Here is a 15,798-nt window from a genome sequence, read left to right on the forward strand (position 1 = left end):
GATATCAATAATGAAGGAATATTATTCTGACACTTTCCCATATGGCTGGCAATTAATAAATCAACAATTACAAGCATAGCTATCAGAGCTATTTCAGAGTTTAGTGGCAGGTGTGAAAATATCATCAAAGATAATTCAGGCAACCATTTCGATGATCATTGTACATGTCATACTATCTCAGCTCTTCAACATGCAAAATAAATTTTATGTTTCCAACCAACAGTGGATTGTGAAAATTTAGCATTTCAGTATCTAATTATAGTAATGTTAATAGCCTAAGAACTCCAAGGATTTTGGAGTGGTAGTGGTTGTTATGTGCCCTCAAGTCATTTCCAACTTATGGTGACCATAAGGTATAAACCTATCACAGGGTTTTCTTGGCAAGATTTGTTCAGAGGAGGTTTGCCTTCCCCTTCCCCTGAGAAGTTAGAGAATGTGACTTGCCCAAGGTCAGCTAGTGGATTTCCATGGCTAGATAGTGATTGAAGCCCTGGTGTCTTGAGTCGTAGTCTAGTGCTCAAACCACTACAACACTACAGCTCTCTTCCAAGAATTGGGCAAAAATATTTGGTAACAAATTTATTTTGGGGTGCACTCTACTGTCCACATACTCTCTGCTGGCAAGGATAGTCTAATGCCTCATAAATGTTCAAACTCTTCTGGAAAAAAAATCTGGCAACTATCTGTTAAAAATGAGTGCATCTGACACTCTACCAAGAGGATGTGATGAAGAAAGTAGGAACACTGGTAATGGTTGTATTTCAAAGAAGGTAGCTAGTGTTACAAAGTGATGAAGAAAACTTCCACTGATTTTAACTGCATGAGTTTTAATTATTCCGGAAGTTCATTAAAATCTGCATGCTTTCACTCATACATTCCACTTTTCCAACCAGCTCCAAGTAGCCATGTGAGTGTCTCCTCCCAATTTCATCATAACATGTTTAATGATTGAGAGAAGATTTGAACCAGGTTCAAGTCTGTACCACCTTAATCTTCCAAATCCTCTGTATCCAAAACACATTTTTGCACAAAATTTGAACTTGGATCTTCCAGGTCCACCTTAAATGCAACCCATCCCATTTGATTTTCAGCATTATTTTTATTTAGATTTTAAATACATTTACAAACAACAAGTATACTCTTCCTCCCTCCAAAATTAGTTAAATTAATACAGTTAGCAATCACAGTCTTATACATCTTCCACCTAGCATGTTTACATAAAGTCCAGTCACTATTCATGGGCTTCCCTTCCAGTTTCAAATCAACAGGTCAAAAAGTATTAATCCATAACTTCTAAGGATTTGTTGATGGTCCATGTAATGAAGGCAGATCTGTACTGCAGAGGAGAAATGGTGACTAGATTTATATGAAGCTATCTTCCTTTATTTTCTCCTGACCAATCAGATAAGTTACTTTTTCAGATAGGGCTGTACACCAAACTCTATCTAGCCAACACCTTAATTAGTAACCTTGCAAAATTTTCCAAAATTTTGCAGTTTCCATGCAGGTAGCTCCCAGTAACAAACAGATAGGATTTTTATGGAAACAATCTTTATTATTACAATGAAAGAGAGAAAAGAATAGTATATGTATCTCTCAACTGGATAGTATGGTAACGACTCTATTATTTCATTCCAAGAGTTCTTCATCTTAGGACAGAGTCACCACATATGTTCCAGTGAGGTTGTACTTCCACTTCCTCTCTAGCCTCTTTCTGAAATATTTTGATTGATTTTATGTAGCTTAGTGGAAAATATACACCACATATAAACTATTTTAAGTAAACATTCCTTTGCTGATGCTTAAACAGATTCAAATGCAGGAGAGGACCAAATTCTATTATAGTGTTCTGAGGTTACTTCTGCTAGATCAGATTCCAACACTAGCTTTGATCCTGATTTGCTTGCATCTCATTTGATTTTGGAGACTAAGGAGGGTCAGGCCCAGTTAGAACTTGGATAGTAGAGTACTAGACAAAACCAGGGAATTCCAGGTAAGGATGAGGAAACCCTGGGGAACCATGGTTGCCAGTCAGAATTGATAATACTGAGTTGGATATAAATTTGACTCAGCTTCCTATGTTCTGTGTATTTAGTCTAACACTGTAAATGATGACATTTGTTTTGAATAAAAGAAGCACTCATTAGATGAAACACATACAATTTTATTTATTTATTTAATAGTCTGCTTTTCTCTTGATATAGTAACACAAGGTGACTAATGGCAAATTTAAAACAATACAAATTAAAAATAATACAAAAGCATTTAAATGTATGAATATAAACAAACAAACAAGCGTCATTTATATACCACTTCATACCACCTAAGCAGTGTCTAAGCGGTTTAAACTGTAAGCTAATTTTCGCCCAACAGTCTGGGTACTCATTTTTGCAACCTTGGAAGGATGCAAGCTTGAGTCGAGCTTGAGCCCTTTTGCTGGGCTTGAACTCGCAACTTTATGGTTTTGAGTGAGTGGCTGCAGTACAGGCATTTAACCACTGCACCACCAGGGCTCCTTTTAAATATAATGTTTAAAACTATTAAACAATTTATAAAGTTTAAAAAATTTAAATAGTAAATTTTCACATATTAAAACTATATACGAAGCTTAAAATATCTACAATATCTGACAGGATCGGGATCTAGAAAGAGGCATTACCTCATGAGAGAATAACAAGAGGTTATACCTTCTAAGATAGCATTTGCTAGTTTTCTTTGCATTCTTTCATATCACCACTCCATGCAAAAGTGTGCTTTGGATACAGAGGGTCGTAAGGTCAGTCCCTGGCATCTCAGTGAAAAGATGGCAGGGAGCTGATGCCAAGGGAAATCCCTGTCTGGAGTCCTACGAAGCTGTTGCCCATCAAAGCAAAAAATGCTAGGTCAATTGTAAAAAAAATGCTGACTTGATCACAAGACTGTTTTTTTAATATTTCCAGGATAAAATTCTGAATAAATGAAATGAAAAATTTGGTCTCTCATACAAATAAATGATCAACAAACTCAAAGTACACAGATTTGCAGACACTAATTTTAACAAGTAAGAATCTACTGAGGCAAATGGTCACTTCCCTGTTCACTTCATGCTTCAGAAACAGTCTTTCCTGGACATAACGTGGCCCAAGGGATCCCAAAACATGGTGGAAAGACCCTCAAGATGCCTTAGATGTCAATTGGAGCAGTTTTTAAATCCATGTGAGGCTGCATGCAGCTGGTAGGCCACACTTCACATACACACATACACACACGTGGTATATGCCTCCCAGGCTCCCCAAATCTCTCTCCACTATACTTTATTGGACCTAAGCCAAAATAAATATAATTTAAATATAATTTCTCTAGCTGTCCCTGCTGCCATTTCCTCCTTTCTTTGTTTTGTCCCTATATCTACTTTAGATTGTAACCTCATGGGACAAGGACCTGTCATATTTTTTCTTTCTAAAGTGTCATATGCATAGATGGCAGTATATCAATAAACTGAAATTATTTAACAGATAGTTCCCCCTAGATGCATGATGCTTTACAAAAATATTTTTTTTAAAAAATGGAAGCATGAAAGAAAAGGTAATCCCTACTTAGATTTTTAGAAAAGCCTTCAAGTGCTTCAAGGTTCAAAATGTTTTCATTTACTCATGCAAGACTTTACTGAACTGATTGTTTCATTTCACATGTGGATATTGTTACTTTGGATTTAAAAAATGGCTGAAATGTGTTAAACTGCTCTTTTTTATAGTGTAGGAACCTATCCCTATTCTTTCCATGTTACTGCAGTCCTTGGTACCAAATTTTCTGTTAAAGATGTAATGCCTAGGGACATATTTACTGTGTTCACTGAAGTATACCTGTTGTTGTTGTTGTTGTTGTTGTGTGCCTTCAATTCATTCTTGACTTATGGTGACACTAAGGCTAACCTGTATCGCCTTTTAAATGTTCATTATGTGAGGTGTTCCATGGACTGGCACCTGGCTTCTCTGTCTGCTAAAATGGTATGCTTTGAAATAAAGAAGAACCTAATCATTTCCTTCAGATTCATTCCCCACTACTTTGAGAAGGCCAAACTTGTCTTCATGCAGGGAAATAAGAAAAATGCTAGGATTTCTTTCTTCCTTTCTGCTTTAGCTGGGGCAGAAAGGAAATGTGTGGTTAAGGTTAATGCCAAAGAGGAACCAATATAGGGCAAGATTTGGAAGGCTAATGGTATGGGGTGCATGTGTGACAGAATCATTTCAAGGTTAATCTCGGTAAGGTTTTTGGTAAAATAGCCTCCCTGGCAGGGATTATCTTCTTAAATTCTGAAGTTTTGAAAAGCTCAAAGTGGCCTCTGGAGACTGTATATTAAGGAATACTGTTCCAGGTGGGGGTAGTTTGTTTAGAAAGGTTGTGAACAAGTCTTTTTAGCTAAGAGGCAGGAGCCTTTTTAGCTAAAAGGCAGGATACAATTGCTTGAAGGAAAAATAAAATAAATGTTAATTTGTTAATATAAGAGGTATTTAATTTATCTAGAGGTGTCTGGGAGGCAATGATGAGCACTGGTAACAGGGACGTAGCTAGGATTTTAGGAAGGGGGGGTCCCCAAGAACCCCCCCCCCCCGGCTACGTCCCTGCTGGTAATTAAATGAAGAGAAACAGATTTGAAGAAATATCTGAGTGGAAAATTAATTGGGGTAAATTAATTGAAGAGGACCTGGTACAGGGGTGACCAGAGTTATTTATTTGGTGCCCTGAATTATTTATTTGTGGTAAACTGGGTGAGTAATTAAAAAGGGAAGTAAAGTTATTGAAGGAGGACAGATTTGGAAGGGAAATGAACTGACCCACCTTCAGCAAAATTTAAATTGCAGCAATTATGTCTCAAGTTGCATCTATAGATATAAATTAGCATTTGTGCAAATTTTATACTGATATGTGTCTTCTTTTCTGGTGATGCACTGCCCACCCCATCCCACCCGTTATTTACAGGTTATGCTTATGTGGCTAACCTGCTCCCAAGTCATGTAAGGTTTTAAGCACACAAAACCCAAGACTGTGCTCAGAAATGGATCAGCAACTAATGCAGTCTTTTCAAAACTTTTAAAATATGTAGGAATTTTAATCAAATGAGTGGTCAAAAGGAAAAAAATTCTCTCAATGTATTAACTGTTCATAAGCACAGAATTGTTTGACAGGGAAGGCTTACTGTATTTTGTAGATTAGAGACACAAACAAATGAATTTTCTACTAAAACATCATTATTGCTAGGTGAACAGCACAAGAAATTCATATTTTCTGATCCTCAAAAAATCTCTCCTGAGATGATGCACCCAACAGATAAAGGAACAATCTTCTCATTTTTAAAATGAGCACATGAATGATGCATCAAAGAAACATGACTTTCACTATGCTGTTCCAGTAATCATCTCTTTACAAACCAGAACCACACTTTCCTGTGTGGAACAATAGCATGTTCATTATCACATGAAAGAGCAAGAAGTCATATGCAATAACTGATTTTGTTACTGAGGTTTGCCACAGGATTCACATTTAATCATAAATCATTGATTTTTTTAAGTTCCATCTTTTATTTTTATTTAAATTATGGTGCAAACCTATTTGCCACACTGCTTCTAAGGTTCATAACATAACAAAAGTCTTGCTGGATGCATTTCATTTCCAAATCTAGGCAGCCCACAAAACATAACATGAAAGCAACTATCTTCTCCCACTGCTGTTCCTTAGAAATTTGTTTTCAGTGCCATCTTGCTCCTGAACTTTAAGGTTCAACATAGCCATGTTGAGTACTAACAGACAAAGACTGTACCACTAGTCTGGAAATGTTTGTAACATTGCAAAAACAAATGGGAGCATGATTTTACATTGATTTTTAACTATTACTTTTTGATTATTATTGCTCTTTATTGTTCCTTTATCCATTGCTGTGTGTTCATGGGTGGGCAATTTATTGTCAAATGACCTGTGGAAGAGGAGGAGGAGGGACTCATTTCTGACCAACAAGCATGATGACAACTGAAATCCAACTACATTTGGAGCTGCCTACCATGGAAATTTAGACCTAGACAAAAGAATGGACCATCTACCAGGCACTGCTTTATAAAGAGGTCAGCTCAAAAAGGGAGTTAAATGGAAATCCTTACAAAGGCAGAATTCTTTAGATCAAGCACAGTCTACTGTAGCCCTAGGTCATTTCTATACACAGCAGTATTTCGTTCTTCGGAAGAGGAACACAAACACATACACACACACACACAAAACACACAGAGAGAACTGTTTTGAATTTCCACCACTATTCACTATATACAGATATGCTAGAAGGCAAAAATCTTTCTAAATTGGCTCTCATCTCTGTGAATATCCAGAATAGGCAAACAATTTCAGATTAGCATTTTCCCACTCTCACTAGGACCATTAAGAACACAACAGAAAGGTTACTATCAAAAGGTCATGACACCAAAAGTCTGTATTTTCATTAGCAGATGAAGATTTTTCAAGATGGCTTTCTTTTTCTGCCTAGCATGAGCGCTACTGAGAACTGGAATTTTTTTTTCTTTGCTTTTAGCATAATTTTTGACCATTACTTAACAACCATTTAAAGAGTTTATATCTGATTTGTTTACAGGATTAAGATTAAGAGGTGAGGGAGAATGAATTTTAGCAAAGGCAAATCAATTTCCTCCCATATGAATCATTTCAAGAGTAGTTCCAAAACCAAAGAGAGTACATTCTCAAAGGTAGACAAAATTTTGACATCCATACAATGCAGACATCTCAGACAGAGAAACTAAAAGAAAAGTGATTAAAACTTTGAAGTTAATGTCATGCACAAAAATGCAAGATTTACAAGGAATCTGCACCAATTCATGCAACCTTAAAAAATCTCAAAGTTTGCAACATACATTGTGACAAAGTTAAGATTCCTGGACAAACCAGCCCGACACTTCAATCAACTAAGAGATTGGAGTGTGGGCACATTCCCATTAAAAGGGCCTCTTGAGAGTGTATTACACAAGGGTTTGCCAAATCCTTGAGCTGGAATAGTGATTAGAAGACAGATACTCTTATCTCACACAGCTTGTGTCGTCAATTACCACTCTAAAAGGCCTTTTGTCCTTGGCATAAATCCAGGAGTTGCGTAGAATACATATATTAACCTTTTTTGTTTGTCTGTTTGTTTAATATGAAGACATCAAATGCTAAGGAGTCAAGTACAGCACCTATTAATGCATTTTTTAAATATAGAAAAGCAGTCCATTAGCAACCTTTTATGAGAGGAGTGTGCTAAGATTTTATGCCTTAAGTGTAAATATGTTCTTAGTAGTACTAAATTACCACTCAAGTGTCAAGAATACATATTAGGAGCCACTTATGGCCTTTAAAGACTCTTTCAGCCCCCATCTAGGGAAAGTTTTAGGCAGTTTAGTTTTCTTCCTCAAGGACTTGTGCCATCTTTTTTAAAGAAAAAACAGCACACAAACATTGATTCTCTCTCTCTTAGGGCAATTTTGTCTGCTGAGGTTAAAAATAGCTGCCATTTTAAAAGCACCTATGTGGCTGTTTTTAAATAGCTGGGAAATAGGGGAAATGGCTAGTTTAGAATGCCAGAATGCAATACTGGTTAGCCCCAAAGTGCATTCTTGCTTTAGATGAACACAGGGACTTTGAAACATCTAGCTGCTCTTTAATGGTGGCAGATGAGTGCTCACCCAACTTAATAAAGGGCATCATACGTCATGCAGCTAGAACAGCTACACAGTAAACATCCCTGTCTCATCCCAGGATAAATGGAACAATTGTTCCAAGGTCATCTGGCTGGCCTCCAGATGACCTTCTAGACCTTCTTTAAGCCCCATCACCTTCACAGATGTAGCTGATGCGTACATGGGATACAGCCTTCTCAATGGTTATCCCAATTCTCTGGGATTCCCTCCCTAGGGAGCCCAGAACTGCTATTTTTTGACTGACAGGTAAATATTACAGTGACCCTTGGTATCTGCTTGGGTTGGGCTCCAGGGTCCCCTGTGGATAACAAAATCTGTGGATGCTGAAGTCTCACTAAATACAATGGCATAGTAAAATGATGTCCCTTATATAAAATGACAAAATCAAGGTTTGCTATTTGGAATGTGTGTGTGTGTGTGTGTAATATTGTCAAGCTGTGGATAGTTGAATCAGTGGATAAATAATCCCTGGACAAGGAGGACCAGCTGGATAAATCCATGGAAATGGAAGACCAACTGGATAAAGAATCCATGGATATGGAGGACCAAATGTATTCCAACAGGCTTTTAAAACAGCAGTTTTAAAATTTTTAAGGAAGGGCTTTAAAGAGGATGCTGTTGTTTTAAATTGTACTATTTTTAATTGCTTATCATATGTTGTTGTTGTTATTGCTGGTCTGTGCCTTAGGTGATCCTAAGGTGACCCTCATGGGGTTTTCTTGATAAAATTGGTTCAGAGGAGGTTTGTCATTGCCTTTCCTTGAGGCTGAGAGCATGTGATTTGACCGGGGTCACCCAGTGGGTTTCATGGCTGAATTGGGAATCCAACCCTGATCCCCAGAATCATAATCCAACACCCACACTGGCCCTCTTGTTTACTATAATCATAGTTTAAATGTTGTGTGGTAGTAATCTCTTTAGACACAGACACATGCCAGAATGAAGCTTGTTTGGAATCAATCCACCTGAAGTGCCATTTCCCTTTTTTCCTACTGCTATCCACTTTACCAAACTTTATTGACTTTTCCCAACAAGTTACATCATCTCATGGTACTGTATATCCTAAGTACAACAGCACAAGTTTGGTATTCTTCACTTATAGCAAGAATTTGTGCTTGATTTGCTTTAAGATCCATTTGTCTTTTTCTTCTTTCATAATTGTATTTATTTATTTTTACCACTAACAGTCTATTATACAACCAAAATCAAAATGGTACACATTAAGAAAATATATACAGAAAATAAAGAAACAGAGAAAAGAAAAAGCGAAGAAGAAAAACCCATATAGCTAAAACACAGAAGGGCTCTGACATCCCAGTATTAACTATAATGAAAATAAAAAATAAAAATGATATAAATATATGTTATTCTACTATTACAGAGCCAATTAAATAATTCTACTAGAATTACTTATAACCATAACCACAGATTATTATATCAAAAGTGTTCTTATTGGTACAGAAAGTCCCTCAAAGGATTCCTGTCTTTCAAAAAAATCTTCAATTGGCTTATCCTTTAGAACCCACATTAATTTGGCCATTTGGGCTAATTCAGCAACTTTAACAATCCATTCTTCCATCATCAGTGCTTCAGTCCTTTTCAAGGTTTGTGCAAAAAATAATCTTCTTACTGTTCTCATATATCAAAGAAGTAATCCATATTTATCATCCAGTTGTTTATCAATAATGCCCAACAGAAATATTTCTGGTAACATTACAAAATCTTAAATGAATAACTTTTCACCCATTTACAAATCCAACACATTTTAAAGGAAGAGCCCTCCTTATCGTAACACCCCCAGCATTGGTTTGAAACATTCTTAGACATCCAGTTCTGGTTGACTCATTTTAAGAAGGATATAGACAAGCTGGAGCATGTTAAAAAAAATCCAATGAAGATGATAAGAGGTATGGAGAAGAAAACATATGAAGAATGTTTCAAGGAGCTGGGCTTGTTCAGCTTGGTTAAGAGAAGACTGAAGGGTGATATGATCACACTCTTTAAATACCTCAAGGGATGTCACAGAGATGAAGGAGCAGGCTTGTTCTCTACTGCTTCAGAGGGCAGAACTACACCTAATAGTTTTAAATTACAGGAGGTTAGATTTCAAATGAACATTAGAAGGAACTTGAGAATGAGAGTGATTTGGCAATGGAATCAATTGCCTAGAGAGGTGGTGAGGTCTGGATATCTTCAAAAATAGTCTGGACAGTACCTGCCAGTGATGCTCTAGCTGCAGATCCTGCACTGAGCAGGGGGATTAGACCTGATAGCCCACAAAGCCCCTCTCAACTCTATAATTCTATAACTTTCACAGTCCATTACCACTGACTATTCACAGGCAGGGATTATAACATCTAGAAAGCAACTCTGGATTATGGACCCTTCATCACTGTTTTCCATTTGAAGATCAGTGTTGGACTGCAGCTCTTCAAATAGCTTCATTTTTTGAGAACGTACTCTTTTGTGGAACAGCACATCACACTGTACTTTAGTACTGAGGAAAAGACAGAGCGACAAGTAGAGCACAGCTACTTCTGTTCACATCACTAGTTCTTACACTTCAAAACTAGTTTCATTTTTATGCCAAACTACTGCGTAATTATTACATTTCTGCATGAAGTTGGTGAATTGCATCCAACAAGGATTTTGCATGGCCTCTGCTAGCAATAAAATGACCACACCGAAAGCAAAATAAAGAATGGGATGTGTTTTAAAAAAAGTTAAATCAGCAGATTTAATATATGACATTTAATTTCATGCTCTGTTTGTTCTATTGTGCAAAACAAGAGAGTACTTATAGGACAGTCTCACAAATAATAATAATAAAATTGATGTCTTTTGCATTTTTTGATTGTATTTTTCAGAGGCGGGGACATTAGCACACAAGTCCACACAAGCCCTTAATAACCATGGCAAGTTTAAATAATGCCTTTACAAGGTATCTCAGCAGCTTTACAAGTGCTGCCTACAAAGCTTGTATTTCCAAGGTCAATGTATTCATTGGCATTTCCACATCTTTATTTACAATCATTTTAGCTCTTTACCTAGATGTCTGTACTTCAGAATGGCAAAGATCTGAAGTAGAATGCAGGAACAGCAAACAGCAATGTGTTTTATATATTGCAATACTAGATTCATAAAGAGGTTTGTCAACAGACAAACCTGAGCAACAAACAATGCATATTTGGAGGTGGAATGTGTGTTTCGATTGCAAATGTACAAGACATCAGGTAGCCCATTTTAAAAAGGCTTACAGACAGAAAGAAAGCAAAAGATGAACTGGGTTTTTATGGCAAGCTTGCTGAGAAGGTATTTGACAGGAGTTAAAAACCTATTCAGTATACTCTGCAAAACTGTATTATGTCCTTCAAAACAGATTCCACGTTTTTGTTCTTACAATAACTCTGCAAGTTGAGGTTCAGGGTGAGTCAACTTTATAAAATCCTCCAAAATCCAAAATAATTTTTCATGGGTGGCTGAGGTAGTGACACCTTTGCTTTCTGATGGTTCATTGTACATAAACTTCCTTTAATGCACAAAATTATTAAAAGCTATTGTGTATAAAATTACCTTCAGGCTATGTGTACAAGGTATATATGAAACATACCGTATTTTCCTGCATATAAGATGACTGGGCGTATAAGACGACCCCCAACTTTTCCAGTTAAAATATAGTTTGGGATATACTCACCATATAGGACTACCCCTCTTCCAATGCACACCAAATAAAAATTTAAAAAAAAACATCAGATTTGATTTCAATATGGTAATTTTAATTCAAATGCTTATGACATGCAGGTACTTTGATCTCAAGCATTTAAGATAAGGGAGACTCAACCTGTATGCTGATGAGAAATAGCGAGTGGCTCCAGCCCTGGTGGCGCAGTGGTTAAATGCCTGTACTGCAGCCATTCACTCAAAACCACAAGGTTGCGAGTTCAAGACCAGCAAAAGGGCCCAAGCTCGACTCAGGCTTGCATCCTTCCGAGGTCGCTAAAATGAGTACCCAGACTGTTGGGGGCAAATTAGCTTACTTGCTAATTAGCTTACTTGCTGTTCACCGCTATGATCTTTGGAACAGCGGTATATAAATAAAACATATTATTATTATTATTATATCTGAACAGGTATATGCAGACACATCAGAGTTTTTATTTATCTGTCCACAAGCACATGACAATCTATAATATCCAACATAGTTAGCCATATAGTTTCCATGCAGCATTTATTAATACATTTACTGGTAAATGATAAGCACACTTATTCAAAACTAAGCCCAACTGTGTTCCATGGAATTTGCTTTTAAATAAGCATGCTTTAAGATTGTGGTTCTAGAACATTTGTATTCTGTTTTAGTCTGTGCCCCTTAAATTTGAATGAAAAAAATTGTTTTTTACTAAATGACTGGATGAAAGGGATAGAGAGCAATTAGCACATTTGCAAGAAAGCCATACCTAGAATCTCCACTGCACTGCATTGTAATGCAAACATGCAGACTGTTTGGCAGTTAAAATGTTATAAATCTGTTTAATACCACATTCCTAAAATCATGAAAGTGCTTCCTTTTTCATAGTTTATTATTCAGTAACACAAATTAACTCCCATGACTTTCAGACAATACTGTTGCAGCAAACTAAACAATTTGTACTTTATCTTATTCTCTTATGTACAAATCCAGAAATGTCAGGTGCTGATTTACAGAAAGAAAAGACTGATGTTAAATAACAGAGGGATACTGAGATGTGAATCTCAAGTCATTTCATAGCTCTGTATGTAATAGCACACAGCAGGCTACATTCTTGCCAATTGTAAGATACAATCTGTTGCTTCAAACCAGGTGCTAGAAGTCTTTTCCCTGAGAGTTTAATTAAATGTTTCTGATGAGAGTTACATCCATTTTGTTTTAACAGTTATAAAACCCTTCAGGTAAGACAACACTCACTATTAAAAGAAAACAGGATGCAACCCATAAGCCACTTTTGTCAAAGAGTTGCTGATGCAATCCAAGGATCTTGGAAGTTAAGTGTCCAGGAAGGTTTTTTGGCATGATTCATTACCATTATCATCGTTATCATTATTATATCCTATCCTTCAAAAACAACAAAGAAAGTGGAAGGCACTTTCTATCAAATGTTGTAGAACAAATAACCTAAAACACAAGAGCATAAACACAGAAGAGGATCTGAAATAATGTCTACATCTACACTGCAAAAATAATCCAGTTTGACACCACTTTAACTTCCATGGCTCAATACTAAGGAATTCTGGGAATTGTAGCTTGTTGTGGTACCAGTGCCCTCTGACAGAGAAGGCTAAATGTCTCACAAAATTACAATTCCCAGAATTTCATAGCATTTTGCCATGGCAATTAAAGTGGAATACACAATCAAAGTACTCCTGATAGATGGCAATTCAGCCTCTGTTTAAAAATTTCCAAAAAGTTATTTCTAATGTTTAGGGAAAATCTCTTTTGCTGTAGCAAACCCACTGATCTCTGGACTAGCAGAAAACAAGCTTGCTCTGCCCTCAATATGACATCCCTTGAAATATTTAAACATGGCTGTTTGGTACACAGATGTGCACATGACTAAGATCCCCAGTTCAAATCATATATGAGTACATACCCATTAACCTCCCATCCCATGACCTAAGTGGCATCGTACTGGATTATTTCTGCAGTGCAGATACAGCCATAGAGAACCTCACAACCTGCAGAAACTCCAAAATACAAAATCCGCCAGGCCAAAGATCTTCTGAAAAAAGCAAACAAGTCTGCAAGCCTGGATTAAATATTTTCAAAGATACATGGATCTTAGCTCAGTGAACACCACTGACAGCAACAGTGTACATTCACACATGTATTTAGATGATAGTAGTACACTGAAAGCAGAGTCTGGACTGTGTTCAAGATCCCTGAGACTGAGGGCAATGAATACTATAGTACACTAGCCAGCTGGAAGGCAAGTAGAACATTCCCCAAGCCCTCAGATTGAGCAGTGATTCCACAGGTGTTTTGGACTTTAACTCCCAGAAGCCTCAGCCTTCTTGTCAAATTGTCTGGGAGCCACAGTCCAAAACACCTGGAAAGCCAGAGTTTGGGAATCACAAGTAGAGAGTATTCTAGCAACCTGGACAGTTCACTACAGAGAGGGCACATTTTTTCAATGACATCTCCATTCTAAGGTCTAAGGAACATGTTAAACAGATACACAGTTGTCCCTCTCAATCTGCATGGGTTCCATTCCCCCCCCCCAAAAAAAATCGAAAATAATGCAAATATTCAAAGTCCATTGGTTAAAATAGGTGCACACACATTTTGTCTCTCCCCGTTTGCTGTCTGTGAAGGAGCGAGACGTATTCCAGGTGAACGGGGAGGGATGAGTGTAGTTTTAAATAACAATTGCTTATCCTTTTAGGATCCATCCTGAGACAATGGGGCAATGGAAGCTTACTCCAGCAGCTAACAGCAAGGAGAGGGTGGGTAGGATTTTGCTAATGTCTGTGAGCAAGGAGGGGAATATTACACTTCCTTCCCTGCACACTGATCATGATCCCGATCCACTTCTCCATGACAGCAATTGTTAATTCCAATGACATGTTAAATGCTATAATTCATTCTACGTATCATGTAGCATGATCCTTACTGAGATAAATTATTGGCTTAGTATTAGGATCTCTGACCAGTGCTTCCATTGCTGAAAATGTCTCAGTCCAGCTGGCCAACTTCTCTCATCTGTACTGAGTGCTGGCTTCTGCTCATCATCAGGTCATGACATATGCAGAAGTTGAATTTTTCAGGACAATGATTTGTCATTCAGTGCCAAACTGTCTGCTGTCTACTGATTTCACAGAAGTGCAACATATACACATAAGCCATGTTTAGAACTGTTTGCTAACAGTGCTCTCTTGAGTCTGAGGTGATGCTTTTCCTGGTACTGCCACTGTGTTGTTTAAAAATAAAAAAACCAGAGGGAGGGAGAGAAGGATGGAGGAAGAACTGACATGCTGCATTTTGAAGGACACAAAATTTGATTTTCTACTCTAGTATATTGACAATAAGAGGTAAAGGAAATTAATCAACCCCTTTCTGCTTGCTTTTGTTGATCACCAGGAGTCCTCAGACTCTCCCTGGGATGAGCAAATATAGATGGCAATGCTTGTCATGTAATTCTTTGCTCACTTAATTGGATTACTTCAGACTCAATTCTGCAAATCAATGGCTAAAATGCAAGACTTGCCGGCACAGCAACCACCACCTGCTATTCCAACTTAAGCTTCGATTTGGCTGCTACTTTCTTGACACACTTCAAAAATGTATGTAGATTCCAAGAAACCCTTCAACCAAGGTTGGCAGCATGCAAGACTGTGTGCAAATTAATGGTGATACCAAAAGCTTCAAAAAAATACATCTGTAGGAAGAACAATTTACAAATGAACATGAAAAACATCATAAAGGAAGAACAATTAAAGTTAATCTCATCCCTGCTTTGCAAAAGTCCTTTACTGTGAAGAACATGAGCTATTTTGCTATCAAAATGTAAAATTAAGTAGAGTGTCAGGGATCACTGCATTTTATTGTAATTTCAAACAACGGAATATTCCTCACAGAAAATTCACTGCATACAAAACAATACAATACACATTTGTGTTAATGCAAAATGAAAACTGGTAGGACTAAAAAGCGAAATTGCTTTTAAAGAATTAGAAAACTATTTATCACATAAGAATGGAGGCGAGGTGAGTGTAACCTTGTAAGAGTCATTCTCCACATAGTGTCAGAGAGACCATCCTTAGGAATAATGAATAGCTTTTGAAGTAGACATGGAAAGAATACTAAAAAATATTCTTAAAATGGTCAGAAACATATTTCTTATGTTTCAGTGGTGTAGTGGTTTTAGTGGCATAGTAGTCACTAGTGTTGAACTAGTGACTCTGGAGGCCATGGTTTGAATCCCAGCTCAGCCATGTAAACCCACTGGGTAACCTTGGGCAAGTCATATTCTCTCAGCCTCATAGGATGGCAAAGGCGCACCCCCCCCCCCCCCCCAGGAACTTGCCAAGAAAGCCCTTACGGTTGTCATAA

The 15,798-nt window shown here is 37.3% G+C and overlaps 1 protein-coding gene across 1 annotated transcript in view; it reads right to left on the reverse strand.

The window, feature by feature from the left end:
• SAMD12 (sterile alpha motif domain containing 12) overlaps positions 1 to 15,798 on the reverse strand; it is a 180,235-nt gene that overhangs the window by 110,887 nt on the left and 53,550 nt on the right. The gene's annotated exons all lie outside the window — the stretch shown is intronic.

The sequence above is a fragment of the Sceloporus occidentalis genome, unplaced genomic scaffold, assembly GCF_023333645.1.
Source record: "Sceloporus occidentalis isolate IW3139 unplaced genomic scaffold, rSceOcc1.0.p SCAF_3, whole genome shotgun sequence".
Classification (NCBI taxonomy): Eukaryota; Metazoa; Chordata; class Lepidosauria; order Squamata; family Phrynosomatidae; genus Sceloporus; species Sceloporus occidentalis.